The sequence below is a fragment of the Oryctolagus cuniculus genome, chromosome 21 (genome assembly GCF_051225735.1).
Source record: "Oryctolagus cuniculus isolate XC-2025 breed Fujian yellow rabbit chromosome 21, ASM5122573v1, whole genome shotgun sequence".
Lineage (NCBI taxonomy): Eukaryota > Metazoa > Chordata > Mammalia > Lagomorpha > Leporidae > Oryctolagus > Oryctolagus cuniculus.
Genome location: NC_142887.1, coordinates 31,839,139 through 31,858,620, shown reverse-complemented (window position 1 = coordinate 31,858,620; position 19,482 = coordinate 31,839,139). Strand labels below are relative to the sequence as shown.

Sequence of the window (19,482 nt, the reverse complement as noted above, 5' to 3'; positions counted from 1 at the left end):
CATCTCTACCAGGGGACAAACACTGCTCCCCAGACACACAGGAAACAACCTGACAGCAGACAACAAGGGCCACACCACAAGGAAGCTGTCATCCCTGAGCAGCTCCTTTGTGTCGAGGCTTTGCCAGCAACACTGCCTTCAGTTCCTCCTCACTCCCACCTCACTGACAGGAGGGTGCAGTTACAAGTTCAGCTGACAGATAAGAGTTTGGATTCCAGACCCCCACCATGAGATAGGTACTTGGTGGCTCTGGGCCTCAGTGTCCCACATGTCAACTGGGGCTACTAACAGTCTCTGCAGTACAATCAGCTGCTGCCTGAGCTCTGCTGCTCCCATTGCTATTCCCATCCCATCCCTATTTGAAAGAGGAAGGAAGGAGAGGTCCTAAGATCCTGGCTCATGGCTTCAGATCGGCCCAGCTCTCACCAGTGTGACCATTTGGGAAGGGAACCAATAGATGGAGCATCTCCAGTGGATGGAGTATCTCAGGATCACCCCCCACCCCTTAATATTACTGTGCCTCTCAGACAAATAAATAAAATCTTTAGACAAAGATCAAGATGCATCTCTTTTGCAGGTTCACCCTGCAAATATCCACAGCAGCCCAGTTGTAGCCAAGCCACAGTCAGCAGACATGAAGGCACTCTGGGTCTCTTACCTGAATCACAGGCAACCAACAGCACCCAGTACCACCTGCTGCCTCCCAGGGTACACATCAGAAGAAAATTAATCAGAACTGGGATAGGAACTCAACCCCAGGCACTCTGACAAGGGATGTGCATGTCCCAAGCAGCATCGGGTGCTGTGCTGAAAACCTGCCTCTTCCAATATCTGTGAAGGTGACCCATTTTTCTTCAGTAAAGAAGTGGAAGAACTGAGCTGGCACTGTGGCATAGTGAGGAAAGCTGCCACATGTGGTGCTGGCATCCCCTACGGGCACTGGTTCAACATCTGGCTGTTCTATTTCCAATGCAGCTCCCTGCTTTTGCACCTGGGAAGGCAGCAGATGACAGTTCTGGTACTTGGGCCCCTGCACCCACATGGGAGACATGGAAGAAGCTCCTGGCTTCAGAAAGGCACAATTCCAGCCATTGTGGCCATTTCAGGAGTGAACCAGTGGATGGGAGACTGGATTCTCTCTCTCATTCTCTAACTCTGCCTTTTAAATAAAGAAATAAATATATTTATCTATCTATCTATCTTTTAAAAAATACAAACTGGAAGACTCCATGGACATGGCCAAATTGCCAAGATCCTTAGTTATTGAGGAAAGTACTAAGTGTTTGTTTTATTGCAAAAATGTCTGGAACTTAAACTACCTTCTATTGACAAAGTATATATTTCAGGTGTATCTTTAAATCCCACTGTCCTTGAATTCTAAATTTCCTCATATCACCAGCAGTGGAATTGCTAGGGGACATAACTACTCTATTATTCAGGGGACGATACTACACACATTTATCCACCTGTCTTTGTGCTACTTAGAACTATTCTTGCTGTGTGCATGGTTGTCAATCTCCTTCCTCCAGCTACCTTCTTAGTATGCCATTTCCTACATGGATCTTCTTTTTCTAGCACCGTATTACTGAGCTGATGTATTTCATACAGCAACACACACACACACACACACACACACACACACACACACACATGCATGTAAAGCTGGTGAAATCCTGATGGGGCTGAAGGATTTTTAGGGTCAATTTCTACAGAATCACCTGTGTGTTTCTGAAAACAAAGGAGCTGCCAAAGAGAGCAGAACACTCACCAACTCATCTAGCCTATAGAGCTGTCCAAAGCTGATGGAACCTCTGAAGAGAGCAATGAAGACAGAGATCAAAGGCATCTTCACTGGTCGTGGAAGGCACTGGAGAAAGGCAGAATGGGAGAAGCCATGACTCAACCCCATGGGCCAGTGACCCCTGTCCTGCCCCTCCCAGCCCCTTCTCTCCCCCTCCTCCACCTCCTTTGCTCTCCTCAAGATCTTGCACAGGACATGGCTGCTTAGGTTCTTCACTGTGCCCTCAGCCTCACTGATGCTCTCATCCACTTCAGCCTCTGCACTTCCAAGTTAGGCTGGGACCATGACGTCTCAACATGGGACCCATGTCCTCTGTCATTGTCTGAGGGAGTCCACAGCCCTTTAGCAGCTCCACACACACCTAAATATCTTCTTCGCCTGAGCACTCGGGCCCTTCACTCTGAGAGAGAATTTACAGCATATTCTGACAGTCACAAGCTCCCAAGGGTAGTCAGTTATGTGCTATATCCTTACAATTGCCACAAAAAAGAGAAGTAGATGACTGTATAGTAAACAGCAGCTAAAAGCCCTCCAATTCTCCCCTCCAATAAATCAGTGAGAAACCAGGTAAAAACAGTCACCATTAACATTTTGTAAGTTTTTAATCTTTTGATTCAGTGGGAGAAATGCATAGGAGAGTGAGGGCCCTATCTAAAAAAGACAGAGAAATCTGGATTCATACCGAACACCACTAGCCACCATGTGGAGGAGTATGCAGGCCAGGAAGCATGGAGCAGGTGGCCTGAAGACCACATGCCCAAAGGTGCAGGGGCAGCAAGCCCATCCAGCACAAAAGGGAAAAGGGCCAGAAAGCCATTAACATTTCAAGAATCCTGGAAACTAACCCAACGTCTGCAGGAACCCAGGCAGTACCAAGCACAGAAAAACAAAGCACAGCTGACTCTCAGGAAGAACAGGGGGTTGGTGGCAGTCTCCCTGTCCCAAGTACAACCTGCTGCTCTGCAGTTCCACAGGAACACAGAAAACGGAAGCCCACGTTCATGGTGAAAACCAGCAGTGGGCAGCCACTGCCGGGAGCACAATCAGTCTGTGGCTTCCCCAAAGCCTTATTCATAGAGAATGAGCACTCTCTGAGGAGTCTGCTGCCTTCGGGAAGAACCCACTTTCTAGGCTGAACTTGACCTGACCTTGAGCTTGTCCAAGGTGATAAGTACAATGGTCCCCAGCAAAACTCTCAAAACTATCACAGCCACTGCTTAACTTTGTGGATACTCTAAGTAGTTAACAACTCCCTTAGATAAAGGACAAACTAACCCAACAATATTGCAGGAGAGCTAAGTCATGAGTGTCTGTAGGGGACTCAGGAAGCTCTGGCACACTCCTGGGAATCTAGATATGCACAGGTGCACCCTTCTCTGATGAGAGAGGCTCGAGGTGCTGGACTTCTCACACACACAAGGACTAATGCCAAACCTCTTGCTCCTCCTGGGGTACTAGAATCTACCCATGGGCTGGGAAGAAGGCACCACTGAACAGCCTGGGCAATCAGACTCTGAGACTTTGTCTGGCAAATGTCACTCTTGTTGTCACAACTTGTTCTGAGTCCAGGGGGGCCTCCACAGGAAGCACTGACCCTGGGAGTGCTCAGGATCAGGATCTCCCAACACAAGCAGAATCACCAAGAAAAGACTGCAGCCAGCTGACACTACCTCTGAGGAAGTACAGACATGGAACTCACTAGGCCCAGAGCACTCGGCATTCACACTATACTCAAATTAGTGAAGGAATCTATGTGTTAAGCACTACAAACATCAAGAGAAGTGTTTCACAGGATAGGAAATAACAGGAAGGGAATATATCTTATGAGAGGAGTGACACAAGTTTCTGGAATTGAAAAGAACAACTGAGAACCCCCTGCAGGGGCCTGCACCAGCTTCCTCCAGTCACCATAGCTCCTTACTGCCATCTGCCTGGCTTTAAAGCTGGAAGTTTGCTCACAGTTCTGGAGGGCAGGGCCTGATGTCAGAGGCCTGCTGCTCCCTGCTCTATCTGAAGGCTCCAGCGTAGGGTCCTCCATGGGCTCTTCCTAGTTTCTGGCACTTGCTGCATCTTGGGTTGTTGCTTTGCAGCTGCAACTTCCCAGCCTCTGCCTGTGCCATCAGAGTCTTCTTCCTTCCACATCCACATTTGCCTGGAATGGAAGGACAACAGCAATGGATCAGGGCCCACTCTGACACAGGATGAGCTCATCATCCCTGACTCTACCTGTGAACACCTTATTTCCACAGAAAGCCTCCCACACAGACATTGAGCGCTAAGGCTTAAACGTTGCAGGACAAACTCCTCATACAATAGGATTTTGAACAGGCAAAAGAAACACCGAACCTGTGGATCAGACCCTGCAGATGGCCCAGTCCAATGAATAATAAGCAAACAATAGTTTCAGAGACCTGTGGGACACTATCAAGCATAACACATATTCATAAAGAGTCCAGAGAGACAGGGATATGAGACAGGGACAGCAAGAATATATGAATTGTGTCCCCAAATTGCCTAAACATTTTGAACAAGAATAATCAAAATATGCATGGGTGTTTGGCCAAGTCATAAATCAAACAGGACATCAATATCCAACAAAGAAATGGTTCAATTTGATTCCCTAGCTCTGTCTCCTGTTTCCAGCTTCCTGCTCCTATGAATATTGGGAGGCAGCAGTGAGGGTCCAAGTCGTTGGGCTCATTCCACACATGGGGAAAACTTGGATTGGGAACCCAGTTCCCAGCTGTGATCTTACAGTTGTAGAAAGTACTTCAGAGGAGTCAATCAGCAGCTGGAATATCTCTCATGCCTCTATCGCTGACACATCATAGGATGCAAAAATATACATGGAGTTCAATGAACTGCACTAGTAGAAATTCACATCCTAGTAAGTTGGAAGGCAAAGACAAAGACATGCAAGGGCCTCCAGAATGAATTGTCATGCACAAAGTATCTCTGAGAAGATGAACACTGGTATGGCTGTAATCCATTTTTAAAAAGTATAGCTAGTAATGTTGTGTAATTTAAACATCACACTTTATTCTGCAAATCCCTCACAAGTTTTTTTTTTTAATTTGTTTTATTTATTTGACAGGTAGAGTTACAGAATTTAAGAGAGAGACAGAGAGAAAGGTCTTCCTTTCATTGGTTCACTCCCCAAATACTGCTACAGCTGGAACTGTGCCTATCCAAAGCCAGGAGCCAGGTGCTTCTTCCTGGTCTCCCACATGGGTGCAGGGGCCCAAGCACTTGAGCCATCCTCCACTGCCTTCCTGGGCCACAGCAGAGAGCTGGACTGGAAGAGGAGCAGCCAGGAATAGAACTGGCACCGATATGGCATGCCGGCACTGCAGGTGGAAGATTAACCAAGTGAGCCACAGTGCCGGCCCCTCCCTTAAAAGTTTGACACTTCCTCAGAAAAGTTCAGAGTGTCAGTATACATAGTAGCCAAATGTGTAAGTGACCCATTTACCCAGCATGTGATAAATGAAAAGTATTAATATGTTTCATTCACACAGTAGATATTACTCAGCCATAAAAGGATCAGGTGTGGATATATGCTACAATATGGATGAACCTTGGATATATTTTGCTTATTGAAAGAAAACAGACATAAAAGTGACCCTCTATCTCCATGATATGGCCAGAAGTGAAAATAAATCCACAGCGACAGGAGGTAGATAAGGGTTACCAAGGCAAGGCAGGTGGAGAGAATGAGGTTCTCTGACAAGGAGTATGGTGTTTCCCTTTGAGATGATGAGAAAAGTACGGAAATGACAAGACAGGAAAACCTGAATATACCAAGACCCAGTGAACAGTATGCTTTGTTTATTTTTAAAGATTTATATACTTGAAAGGCAGAGTGACAGGGAGTGGGGGATGATAGGGAGATCTATCCACTGGTTCAGTCCCCTCAGATGACTGTAATAGCCAGGACTGGGCCAGCCTGAAACCACAAGCCAGGAGCTTCCTCCAGATCTTTCACATGGCTGGCAGGAGACCAAGCGCATGGGCCATCTCCCACTGTTTCCCCAGAAGCATTGGCATGGAGCTGGATCAGAAGTGGAGCAGCCAAGGGGCTTCCATAGCCTAGACAGCTCATAGCAAGAGTCTCGGGTGATTTCTGATATATACAGAACTTTCAATCCTACAGCTAAAGATTTTACATTCTTCTCAGCAGTACATGGAACCTTCTCTAGGATTGACCACATACTAGGCCATAAAGCAAGTCTCAGCAAATTCAAAAGAATTAGAATCATACCATGCAGCTTCTCAGACCATAAAGGAATGAAGTTGGAAATTAGCAACTCAGGAATCCCTAGAGCATACGCAAACACATGGAGATTGAACAACATGCTCCTGAATGAACAATGGGTCATAGAAGAAATTAAAAGAGAAATCAAAAATTTTCTGGAAGTAAATGAGGATAACAGCATAACATACCAAAACTTATGGGATACAGCAAAAGCAGTGTTAAGAGGAAAGTTTATATCAATAGGTGCCTACATCAAGAAATTGGAAAAGCACCAAATAGATGAGCTTTCAATTCACCTCAAGGATCTAGAAAACCTACAGCAAACCAGACCCAAATCTAGTAGGAGAAGAGAAATAATTAAAATCAGAGAAGAAATCAACAGGATTGAATCCAAAAAAACCTTACAAAAAATCAGCCAAACGAGGAGCTGGTTTTTTGAAAAAATAAACAAAATTGACACCCCATTGGCCCAACTAACTAAAAAAAGAAGAGAAAAGACCCAAATCAATAAAATCAGAGATGAAAAAGGAAATATAACAACAGACACCACGGAAATAAAAAGAATCATCAGAAATTACTACAAGAACTTGTATGCCAGCAAACAGGGAAACCTATCAGAAATGGATAGATTCCTGGACACATGCAACCTACCTAAATTGAACCAGGAAGACATCGAAAACCTAAACAGACCCATAACTGAAACAGAAATTGAAACAGTAATAAAGGCCCTCCAAACAAAGAAAAGCCCAGGACCAGATGCATTCACTGCTGAATTCTACCAGACATTTAAAGAAGAACTAACTCCAATTCTTCTCAAACTATTCAGAACAATTGAAGAAGAGGGAATCCTCCCAAATTCTTTCTATGAAGCCAGCATCACCTTAATCCCTAAGCCAGAGAAAGATGCAGCACTGAAAGAGAATTACAGACCAATATCCCTGATGAACATAGATGCAAAAATCCTCAATAAAATTCTGGCCAATAGAATGCAACAACACATCAGAAAGATCATCCACCCAGACCAAGTGGGATTTATCCCTGGTATGCAGGGATGGTTTAATGTGCGCAAGACAATCAATGTAATACACCACATTAACAGACTGCAGAAGAAAAACCATATGATTATCTCAATAGATGCAGAGAAAGCATTCGATAAACTACAACACCCGTTCATGATGAAAACCCTAAGCAAACTGGGTTTGGAAGGAACATTCCTTAATACAATCAAAGCAATCTATGAAAAACCCACAGCCAACATCCTATTGAATGGGGAAAAGTTGGAAGCATTTCCACTGAGATCTGGTACCACACAGGGATGCCCACTCTCACCACTGCTATTGAACATAGTTCTGGAGGTTCTAGCCAGAGCTATTAGGCAAGAAAAAGAAATTAAAGGGATACAAATTGAGAAGGAAGAACTCAAACTATCCCTCTTTGCAGATGACATGATTCTTTAGGGGACCCAAAGAACTCTACTAAGAGACTATTGGAACAAATAGAAGAGTTTGTCAAAGTAGCAGGGTATAAAATCAATGCACAAAAATCAACAGCCTTTGTATACACAGACAATCCCATGGCTGAGGAAGAACTTCTAAGATCAATCCCATTCACAATAGCTACAAAAACAATCACATACCTTGGAATAAATTTAACCAAGGACGTTAAAGATCTCTACGATCAGAATTACAAAATCTTAAAGAAAGAAATAGAAGAGGATACCAAAAAATGGAAAAATCTTCCATGCTCAGGGATTGGAAGAATCAATATCATCAAAATGTCCATTCTCCCAAAAGCAATTTATAGATTCAATGCAATCCCAATCAAGATACCAAAGACATTCTTCTCAGATCTAGAAAAAATGGTGCTGAAATTTATATGGAGGACCAAGAGACCTCGAATAGCTAAAGCAATCTTGTACAACAAAAACAAAGCCAGAGGCATCACAATACCAGATTTCAGGACATACTACAGGGCAGTTGTAATCAAAACAGCATGGTACTGGTACAGAAACAGATGGATAGACCAATGGAACAGAATAGAAACACCAGAAATCAACCCAAACATCTACAGCCAACTTATATTTGATCAAGGATCTAAAACTAATTCCTGGAGCAAGGACAGTCTATTCAATAAATGGTGCAGGGAAAATTGGATTTCCACGTGCAGAATCATGAAGCAAGACCCCTACCTTACAGCTTACACAAAAATCCACTCAACATGGATTAAAGACCTAAATCTATGACCTGACACCATGAAGTTATTAGAGAACATTGGAGAAACTCTGCAAGATATTGGCACTGGCAAAGACTTCTTGGAATAGACACCGGAGGCACAGGCAGTCAAAGCCAAAATGAACATGTGGGATTGCATCAAATTGAGAAGTTTCTGTACTGCAAAAGAAACAGTCAGGAAAGTGAAGAGGCAACCGACAGAATGGGAAAAAATATTTGCAAACTATGCAACAGATAAAGGGTTAATAACCAGAATCTACAAAGAGATCAAGAAACTCCACAAAAACAAAACCAACAACCCACTTAAGAGATGGGCCAAGGACCTCAACAGACATTTTTCAAAGGAGGAAATCCAAATGGCCAACAGGCACATGAAAAAATGTTCAAGGTCACTAGCAATCAGGGAAATGCAAATCAAAACCACAATGAGGTTTCACCTCACCCCGGTTAGAATGGCTCACATACAGAAATCTACCAACAACAGATGCTGTCGAAGATGTGGGGAAAAAGGGACACTAACCCACTGTTGGTGGGAGTGCAAACTGGTCAAGCCACTATGGAAGTCAGTCTGGAGATTCCTCAGAAACCTGAAGATAACCCTACCGTTCGACCCAGCCATCCCACTCCTTGGAATTTACCCAAAGGAATTTAAATTGGCAAACAAAAAAGTGGTCTGCACCCTAATGTTTATTGCAGCACAATTCACAATAGCCAAGACCTGGAACCAACCTAAATGCCCATCAACGGTAGACTGGATAAAGAAATTATGGGATATGTACTCTTTAGAATACTATACCGCAGTAAGAAACAACGAAATCCAGTCATTTGCAACAAAATGGAGGAATCTGGAATACATCATGCTGAGTGAAATAAGCCAGTCCAAAAGGGACAAACACCATATGTTCTCCCTGATCGGTGACAACTGACTGAACACCAAAAAGGAAACCTGTTGAAGTGAAATGGACACTATGGGAAATGGTGACTTGATCAGCATAGCTCTGACTGTTAATGAACAACTTAATACATTATCCCTCTTAGTAGTTTTTTTGTCTGTTCTACTTAATATGACTGGTTTAATTCTGTAATTAATACACAGTTATTCTTAAGTGTTGAAAATTAACTGAAATGTGATCCCTGTTAAACATAAGAGTAGGAATAAGAGAGGGAAGAGATGTACAATTTGGGACATGCTCAAGCTGACTTGCCCCAAATGGTAGAGGTAGAAACATACCATGGGACTCCAATTTAATCCCATCAAGGTGGCATGTACCAATGCCATCTCACCAGTCCAAGTGATCAATTTCAGTTCACAATTGATCATAATGAAAGGACTAAGAGTCAAAGGGAGCACATAAACAAGTCTAGTACCTGCTAATACTAACCGATAGAATAAATAAAGGGGAGAGTGATCCAACATGGGAAGTGAGATACTCAGCAGACTCATAGAATGGCGGATGTCCTAAACAGCACTCTGGCCTCAGAATCAGCCCTAAAGGCATTCCGATCTGGCTGAAAAGCCCATGAGAGTATTTCAGGCATGGAAAGCCAAGACACTCTGGCAAAAAAAAAAAAAACCCTAAATGAAAGATCTCTGTGAGTGAGATCCCAGTGGAAAGAACAGGTCTTCAAAGAAGGAGGTACCTTTCTCTGAAGGGAGGAGAGAACCTCCACTTTGACTATGACCTTGTCTAAACAAGATAAGAGTCGGAGAACTCAAAAGGCTTCCATGGCCTTGGAAGCTCATGACTGGTGCATAGGGAGATTACTGATGCCATAGACAGGAGTGTCAATTGGTAAAGTCAACAACAGGAGTCACTGTGCACTTACTCCTCATGTAGGATCTCTGTCCTTAATGTGCTGTACATTGAGACTTAATGCTATAATGAGTACTCAAACAGTATATATCGCTTTGTGTTTCTATGGGGGTGCAAACTGTTGAAAGCTTTACTTCCAACTCTACCAATTGGGGCAAGTCAGCCCGAGCATGCCCCAAATTATACATCTCTTCCCTCTCTTATTCCCACTCTTATGTTTAACAGGGATCACATTTCAGTTAATTTTCCACACTTAAGAATAACTGTGTGATAATTACAGAATTAAACCAGTCATATTAAGTAGAACAGACAAAAAAAAATACTAAGAGGGATAATGTATTAAGTTGTCCATTAGCAGTCTGGGCTATGCTGATCAAGTCACCATTTCTCATAGTGTCCATTTCACTTCAGGAGGTTTCCTTTTTGGTGTTCAGTCAGTTGTCACCGATCAGGGAGAACATATGGTATTTGTCCCTTTGGGACTGGCTTACTTCACTCAGCATGATGTGTTCCAGATTCCTCCATTTTGTTGCAAATGACTGGATTTCGTTGTTTCTTATTGCGGTATAGTACTCTAAAGAATACATATCCCATAATTTCTTTATCCAGTCTACCATTGATGGGCATTTAGGTTGGTTCCAGGTCTTGGCTATTGTGAATTGTGCTGCAATAAACATTAGGGTGCAGACCGCTTTTTTGTTTGCCAATTTAAATTCCTTTGGGTAAATTCCAAGGAGTGGGATGGCTGGGTCGAACGGTAGGGTTATATTCAGGTTTCTGAGGAATCTCCAGACTGATTTCCATAGTGGCTTGACCAGTTTGCATTCCCACCAACAGTGGGTTAGTGTCCCTTTTTCCCCACATCTTCGACAGCATCTGTTGTTGGTAGATTTCTGTATGTGAGCCATTCTAACCGGGGTGAGGTGAAACCTCATTGTGGTTTTGATTTGCATTTCCCTGATTGCTAGTGACCTTGAACATTTTTTCATGTGCCTGTTGGCCATTTGGATTTCCTCTTTTGAAAAATGTCTATTGAAGTCCTTGGCCCATCTCTTAAGTGGGTTGTTGGTTTTGTTTTTGTGGAGTTTCTTGATCTCTTTGTAGATTCTGGTTATTAACCCTTTATCTGTTGCATAGTTTGCAAATATTTTTTCCCATTCTGTCGGTTGTCTCTTCACTCTCCTGACTGTTTCTTTTGCAGTACAGAAACTTCTCAATTTGATGCAATCCCAATAGTTGATTTTGGCTTTGACTGTCTGCCTCCCGGGTCTTTTCCAGAAATTCTTTGCCTGTGCCAATATCTTGAAGGGTTTCTCCAATGTTCTCTAATAACTTCATGGTGTCAGGATGTAGATTTAGGTCTTTAATCCACGTTGAGTGGATTTTTGTGTAAGGTGTAAGGTAGGGGTCTTGCTTCATGCTTCTGCACGTGGAAATCCAGTTTTCCCAGCACCATTTATTGAATAGACTGTCCTTGCTCCAGGAATTAGTTTTAGATCCTTGATCAAATATAAGTTGGCTGTAGATGTTTGGATTGATTTCTGGTGTTTCAATTCTGTTCCATTGGTCTATCCATCTGTTTCTGTACCAGTACCATGCTGTTTTGATTACAACTGCCCTGTAGTATGTCCTGAAATCTGGTATTGTGATGCCTCCGGCTTTGTTTTTGTTGTACAAGATTGCTTTAGCTATTCGAGGTCTCTTGTGCCTCCATATGAATTTCAGCATCATTTTTTCTAGATCTGCGAAGAATGTCTTTGGTATCTTGATTGGGATTGCATTGAATCTATAAATTGCTTTTGGGAGAATGGACATTTTGATGATGTTGATTCTTCCAATCCATGAGCATGGAAGATTTTTCCATTTTTTGGTATCCTCTTCTATTTCTTTCTTTAAGGTTTTGTAATTTTCATCGTAGAGATCTTTAACGTCCTTGGTTAAGTTTATTCCAAGGTATTGGATTGTTTTTGTAGCTATTGTGAATGGGATTGATCTTAGCAGTTCTTTCTCAGTCATGGCATTGCTTGTGTATACAAAGGCTGTTGATTTTTGTGCATTGATTTTATATCCTGCCACTTTGCCAAACTCCTCTATTTGTTCCAATAGTCTCTTAGTAGAGTTCTTTGGATCCTCTAAGTACAGAATCATATCGTCTGCAAAGAGGGATAGTTTGACTTCTTCCTTCTTGATTTGTATTCCTTTGAGGGGAGAGTGATCCAACATGGGAAGTGAGATACTCAGCAGACTCATAGAATGGCGGATGTCCTAAATAGCACTCTGGCCTCAGAATCAGCCCTAAAGGCACTCGGATCTGGCTGAAAAGCCCATGAGAGTATTTCAGGCATGGAAAGCCAAGACACTCTGGCAAAAAGATCGCTGTGAGTGAGATCCCAGTGGAAAGAACAGGTCTTCAAAGAGGGAGGTGCCTTTCTCTGAAGGGAGGAGAGAACCTCCACTTTGACTATGACCGTGTCTAAACAAGATAAGAGTCGGAGAACTCAAGGGGCTTCCATAGCCTTGGAAACTCATAACTGGTGCATAGGGAGATTACTGATGCCATAAACAGGAGTGTCAATTTGTAAAGTCAACAACAGGAGTCACTGTGCACTTACTCCTCATGTAGGATCTCTGTCCTTAACGTGCTGTACACTGAGGCTTAATGCTATAATGAGTACTCAAACAGTATATTTCACTTTGTGTTTCTATGGGGGTGCAAACGATTGAAATCTTTACTTAATGTACACTAAACTGATCTTCTGTAAAAAAAAAAAAAAAGAAATTATCAATTCCCAACTTGACTCTCACTGGGATTAAACATGACAATAGGTCTGATCTGATTTCATCATCATTTAAAAAAAATCATCTATTATTTTTCACTTTATGTTTCTGTGTGGGAACAAACTGTTGAAATCCTTACTTAAGGTATACTAAGCTGATCTTCTGTATATTAAGATAATCGAAAATGAATCTTGATGTGAATGGAAGGGGAGAGGGAGTGGGAAAGGGGAGGGTTGCGGGTGGGAGGGACGGTATGGGGGGGAAAGCCATTGTAACACATGAGTCGTACTTTGGAAATTTATATTCATTAAATAAAAGATAAAAAAAGAAAATGATCCAGATACAAAAAAAAAAAAAGAAAGCTTTACTTAATGTATACTAAACTGATCCTCTGTAAAAAAAAAAAAAAAAAAAAAAAAGAAGAAGAAATTATCAATTCCCAACTTGACTCTCACTGGGATTAAACATGACAATAGGTCTGATCTGATTTCATCATCATTTAAAAAATCATCTATTATTTTTCACTTTATGTTTGTGTGGGAGCAAACTGTTGAAATCTTTACTTAATGTATGTTAAACTGATCTTTTGTATATAAAGAGAATCGAAAATGAATCCTCATGTGAATGGAAGGGGAGAGGGAGTGGGAAAGGGGAGGGATGCGGGTGGGAGAGATGTTATGGGGGGGAAGCCATTGTAATCCATAAGCCGTACTTTGGAAATTTATATTCATTAAATAAAAGTTAAAAAAATGAAAAAAAAATAAATAAGAGTGCCAATTGTTAAATCAACAATGGGAGTCACTGGGTACAGGCTCCCCATGTAGGATCTCTGTCCTTAATGTGTTTTACTATGAAACTTAAAAACAACACTACCAGTCGAACAATGCCCTATACCTTGTGCGGTTGTGTGAGTGCAGCCTGTTGAAATCCTTGCTTAGGGTATACTAAGTTGATCTTCTGTATATGAAGGTAATTGAAAATGAAACTCAATGGAAGGGCGGGATGTGTGAGGGAGCGGGAGACAGGAGGGCCGCGGGAAGGAGGGAGGTTGGGGTGGGGAGCCACAATGATACAAAAGTTGCACTTTGTAAATTCACATTTATTAAATAAAAACAAAAAAAAATAAAGAACTAATTCCAAAAAAAAAAAAAAAGTGGAGCAGCAGGACTAGAATCAGCACCCATATGGGATGCCTATATTGCAGGTGGTGGCTGAACCTGTTATGCCACAATGCTGGCCTCTAAACTATACACTTTAAATATGTCCATTTATCACATGAGAATTCTATTTTGCTAAAAAGAACATGAATTAAGATGTCTGTACAGTATGCCTCTGAAGATGGTAGACTGAATACAGACCACAGTCATCACTCCTGAGTCACCTTAACAATTCAGTTCTCACAGTGACTTCAGTGGTAAAAGGTCATAGGAGGTGATACTGGAAGCTTAATCCTGGTCTCCTGTCAGAGCCCACTCTGGTGCTGCTCGGTGACTGTGGGGCCAGTGATGAGTTTTCCTCCTCAAAGATCAATCCCCATGTGGATCTTTTAACTCAGTGACCAAAGACATGTGCCCCCACTGGCATATTCAATAACCTTGGAAAACACTCAGAAACAGTTGCATCTATACAGAACATGTAGAGGTCTTTCTTGTCATTATTCCTCAGACTACATATTCCTTTTCAGTGCCTTTACATTGTATTAGGCAGTACAATTTGTAATGATTTATTGGCACAGGGATGACTTAAGTCACATGCAAGATGTGCATAGTTATTTCCAATCCCATGGGCACTTTATAGAAGGGACTTGAATACCTGTGTGTTTTGGTTACTGCTGGTGCTATGGGTGTGGTCCTGGAACAAATGAACAAAAGGCTGTTGAGGGACAAATGAGTTGTCTTTTTGTTGCTGTTCTTCATATTCCTGTAGGAAGATGAAAGGAAATGCATTCACTCAAGAATGGTGTTGCCATCTTCTTGGCAAAATAAGAAATGATTTCTTCCCAGGCCCAATCATGGATCTCTTTACTGTGGGCTGCCTGGAGGAGCCACCTGGGTCAGAGTAGGAATGAGTAAGTTCTCGCAGTTGGGTGTGCCGTCAAATACAAGAACGGCTGCTGTATTTCCACGAGATGATGGAGAAAGTCAGCATCATGCACTGAACCAGAGAATGGGGACAGCTGCCTGATGCCTGATGACAATGTTGCGTGTACCTGAGGATGTTCCTCAGCCGCTCTGTTGCTCAGTTCCCTGCCTGTGGTGTGGAAATGTTAATGAAACCTGTGTTAGGATGACTGTGAGGTTAAAACTAAGTAAATCCAAATCCTGAAGAAAATAGCTGGTATGTCCTAAGCACCACTGATGTAAGCATTACTTCCCAAGTCTGTGGAAGCGTAAGACCTACTGCCCATATAAACACTCTAATTCCCAAACGGTTCAACCCTGTATTTTTGACTCCCCAAATTCTGTCCTTGACCCCTTCACACCCTCCCACCACTACTAGACAAAGTCTCTTTTGTGCACCATTCTGCACAAGTGAGGAAATACAAAGCACAGGGCCCTTCCATCCTTGTCCAAAGCCCCTTGGTCAAGCCTGAAGATCAGATCACTAGAGGTCTCTCTTTGCCACCTGATTTATCTTCCTCACTTGTGACATGGTCATAATAATAATATCAACCTCAGAGAGATTCTACAATACTTAACTCCATTTGTGGTGGTTGTGACAAAAAAATACTTCTCATGATACAGTATTGAGTCAAAGCCCAACAGAAAACACACATGAGGCATGTGCAGGGAGACAGAGTTGCGAGAGACCTCACTTTTACCCAGGAAGGTGGCTGCCTTCAGCCCAGCGAGTGTGAACCAAACCTGTTTTTGGTCACACATACACCTGTCCACTGTCTACTGGGGTGTAACTGTACTACATCCTGTGAGGGCTGAAGCCCACCCTTGGGGATTGGAAACCCACAGATGTTTTCTCCCTTAGGTGTCCATCCTGAGCCATATGAAATCTATTGGAATTCTCTTCACAACAGAGTAACTCTTCTAGCATAACTTCATAATTCTTCGTTACCTTATCCTAATTGAAATACTGTATGAGTTCCTGGATGACTTAGATGAGGGACTTTATTCCTTCATGCCTATCTCTGCTTGTATTTCTTGCACAAGAGTTATTAATAGAGGATGGTGCTGTGGGAGAGAAGGTAAAGCCTCCACCTGGTGGGGTCAGCATCCCATATTTTTCCAGTCTGGGCTGCCTCGCTTCTGATCCAGCTTCCTGCTAATGGCCTGGGAAAAACAGCAGCAGATGGCTCAAGTACTTGGGCCCCTGCATCCATATGGGGGATCTGGATGAACTCCTGGCTCTGCGCTTTGACCTGGCCTATCCCCTGCTGTGTGGCCACCTAGGGGTGCACCAGTGGATGACGGTCTCTCTCCTTCTCTCTCTGTATCTCTGCCTTTCAAAAAATAAAACCTGTAAGAAAAGTGTTATTAATAATTACTCTGAACTAACTCAGAAAATGAATTCCCACTTAGTTTACCTAAGGGTTGAGAATCACCATTCCACAAAGTTGGATATTCAGCAGGTTTGCTTAGAAATTACATTGCATTGGGTCAATCATTTTTTATGAATCACCTTGCTCCTAAGGTTGAGCAATGATTAGAAAGAATAAAGGTTATTGTTGGCTTTTTTATCCATCCTTTAAATGTGAAACAATTCATGTGCAAAAGGAACATAGTTGAAGCTCCTGTTATATCTCCAACCAGCTCTCATGTTTCCTGTTCCCAACTACTGTTTCTTCAGTCAGTGCTGCACCATGCCTGTCTCCACCCAGCTGCTCTGTGGGATGACTTATGTATAACTGAACACGCTCCTCAACCACCTCAAGGCTAACACATTGGAGAAACAAACTGATCTGTCCATGGGGGTAGGGGACTTGCAAGGATCAACCCAATAGTTGATTCAAATGGAGAATGAATGATGCTGGGGAAGGCCCATGCTGCAGAGTCAATTCTGTGTTGACTTGAAGTTGTCAGGATTTACTATTTCAATTCTCCATGAAACCCAGTCATCACTAATCCCAGGGATTACAAACCAAACTGTCAGTGTGAGGGAATGTGGAAATGACCGAAATGTGGATGCTGTTGAGCCTCCCCTGGGGTTCTCTCCATGACTGGCACACTCAGCAGTACACAGGGAACACAGCAGAGCAGCCAAAGATTCACATCCATACCTGAGTCTCTTGTTTTGGGGTGCAGAGATTAAAAACAGTGAGATTTTTGAGGTCCAATTAGGAATATTTAGTGTCCAGCTGGTGACTGCCCTCTCAGAGCAAGTCTGGAGAAGACAGCAGAGAGTTGCAGGGACAGAGAGTCTGTAAAGGCAAAACCTACTTTTTATCAGTCATTTAATTACATGTGCAGGGTTCTGCAAGCAGGACTCAGACATACAGAAGCGAGAAGCACTTAGCCAATCAGCCAGTTTCTTTGTAACCTTATTGAAAAACGTAAAGATTTAATTATTTGATTGTTCCCAGTCAGGGTCAAACATGGTGCCACTGACCTTGGTGCCACCTGTGTGATCTTGTGGTTGCATCCAGGACAAGACAGGAGAAACCGTAGTCTTTTGGCCTTGGCCATTATCAAGCAAGCGGAGGAACAGAAGCCAGAAATGGGAGGAGGGCAAGATGGCAGAATAGGAAGGGAGCACATCAATACTCCGGGAAGGACAGTTTAATAAAAGTGGAGATACTGCAGGTTCAAGGAAGAGTTAGGGAAGAAACAGCAGAGGAGACTCTTACGGAACTACTGGTTCATGGTGGACCTACATGGAGGGAGGAATCAAAATGAAATGCAGGAACTAGTAGAACAGGAAATTGTGATAGTGAAGAGAAAATGAAATGAAATGAAGAATTCAATACATCAAATGACAAACACATTAGAGAGCCTTAAAAACAGAGTCAGTGAAGCAGAAGAGAGAATATCAGACTTAGAAGATAGAGCACAGGAAAGTTTACAGTCAAACCAAAGAAAAGAAGAGGAAATTAGAAATCTAAAAAATATTGTTGGGAATCTACAGGATAGTATTTAAAAAAAAAAAACAACATAACATTTGAGTTCTAGGAGTTCCTGAAGGCATGGAGAGAGAGAGAGAAAGGATTAGAAGGTCTTTATAGTGAGATGCTAGCAGAGAACTTCCTGGGTTTGGAGAAGGACAGAGAGATCTGGTCCTAGTACAGGAAGCTCATAGAACCCCCAATAAACATGACCAAAAGAGATCCTCGCCATGACACGTTGCAATCAAACTCACCACAGAGAAACATGAAGAAAAGATCCTAAAATGTGCAAGAGAGAAACATCAGATTACTCTCAGAGGATCTCCAAACAGACTCACAGCTTACTTCTCAGCAGAAACCCTACAGGCTAGGAGGGAATGGCGAGACATAGCCCAAATACTAAGAGAGAAAAACTGCCAGCCCAGAATATTATATCCTGCAAAACTCTCATTTGTGAATGAAGGTGAAATAAAGACCTTTCATAGCAAACAGAAATTGAAAGAATTGGTCGCCACTCGTCCAGCCCTGCAAAAGATGCTTAAAAATGTGCTACACACAGAAACACAGAGCCATGGTCATCAATATGAAAGAAGGTCAAGGAAGAAAACCTCACAGTAAAAGATCACACGAAGTTCAAAGCATATATTAGAAAATATCTTTGGGAAAATGGCAGGGAAAAGTTACTACTTATCAATAGTCACATGGAACATCAATGGCCTCAACTCTCCAGTTAGAAGACACAGATTGGCTGAATGGATTAAGGAACAAAACCCATCGATTTGCTGCTTACAAGAAACACATCTTTCCAACAAACATGCATGCAGACTGAAAGTGAAAGGCTGGAAAAAGATATTCCATGCCAACAGAAATGAAAAAAGAGCAGGCAGAGCCATATTAATATAGGACAACATAAACTTTAACACCAAAACTGTTAAGAAAGACAAAGAGGGGTGCTATATAATGATTAAGGGATCAATTCAACAGGAAGATAGAATGATTATAAATGTATATGCACCTAACTACAGGGCAGCCGTTTATTTAAAAGATATGTTAAGGGACTTCAAGGGATACTAAGACTCCAATAGAATAGTACGGGGGACTTCAATACTCCACTCTCAGAAACAGACAGGTCAACCGGACAGAAGATCAACAAAGAAACAGTAGATTTAAACAACACTATAGCCCAAATGTATCTAACATATATCTACAGAACTTTTCATCCTACACTTAAAGAATTGACATTCTTCTCAGCAGTACCTGGAACCTACTCTAGGATTGACCACATACTAGGCCATAAAGCAAGTATCAGCAAATTTAAAAGAATTAGAATCATACGATGCAGCTTCTCAGACCACAGTGGAATGAAGTTGGAAATTAGCAACTCAGGAATCCCTAGAGCATATGCAACCACATGGAGATTGAACAACATGCTCCTGAATGAACAATGGGTCATAGAAGAAATCAAAAGAGATATCAAAAGCTTTCTGGCAGTAAATGAGGATAATAGTACAACATATCAAAACTTATGGGATACGGCAAAAGCAGTATTG

At 42.3% G+C, this 19,482-nt stretch overlaps 1 long non-coding RNA gene across 1 annotated transcript in view; it reads right to left on the bottom strand.

The window, feature by feature from the left end:
• Positions 1–1,745: 1,745 nt before the first annotated feature.
• LOC149119899 (uncharacterized) overlaps positions 1,746–19,482 on the bottom strand; it is a 34,743-nt gene continuing 17,006 nt past the window's right edge. The window contains exons 2-3 of the long non-coding RNA XR_016227056.1: positions 3,761–3,953; positions 1,746–1,867 (exon numbers count right to left, since the gene is read on the bottom strand). This is a non-coding gene — a long non-coding RNA (uncharacterized LOC149119899). The remainder of the gene's footprint in view (positions 1,868–3,760; positions 3,954–19,482) is intronic.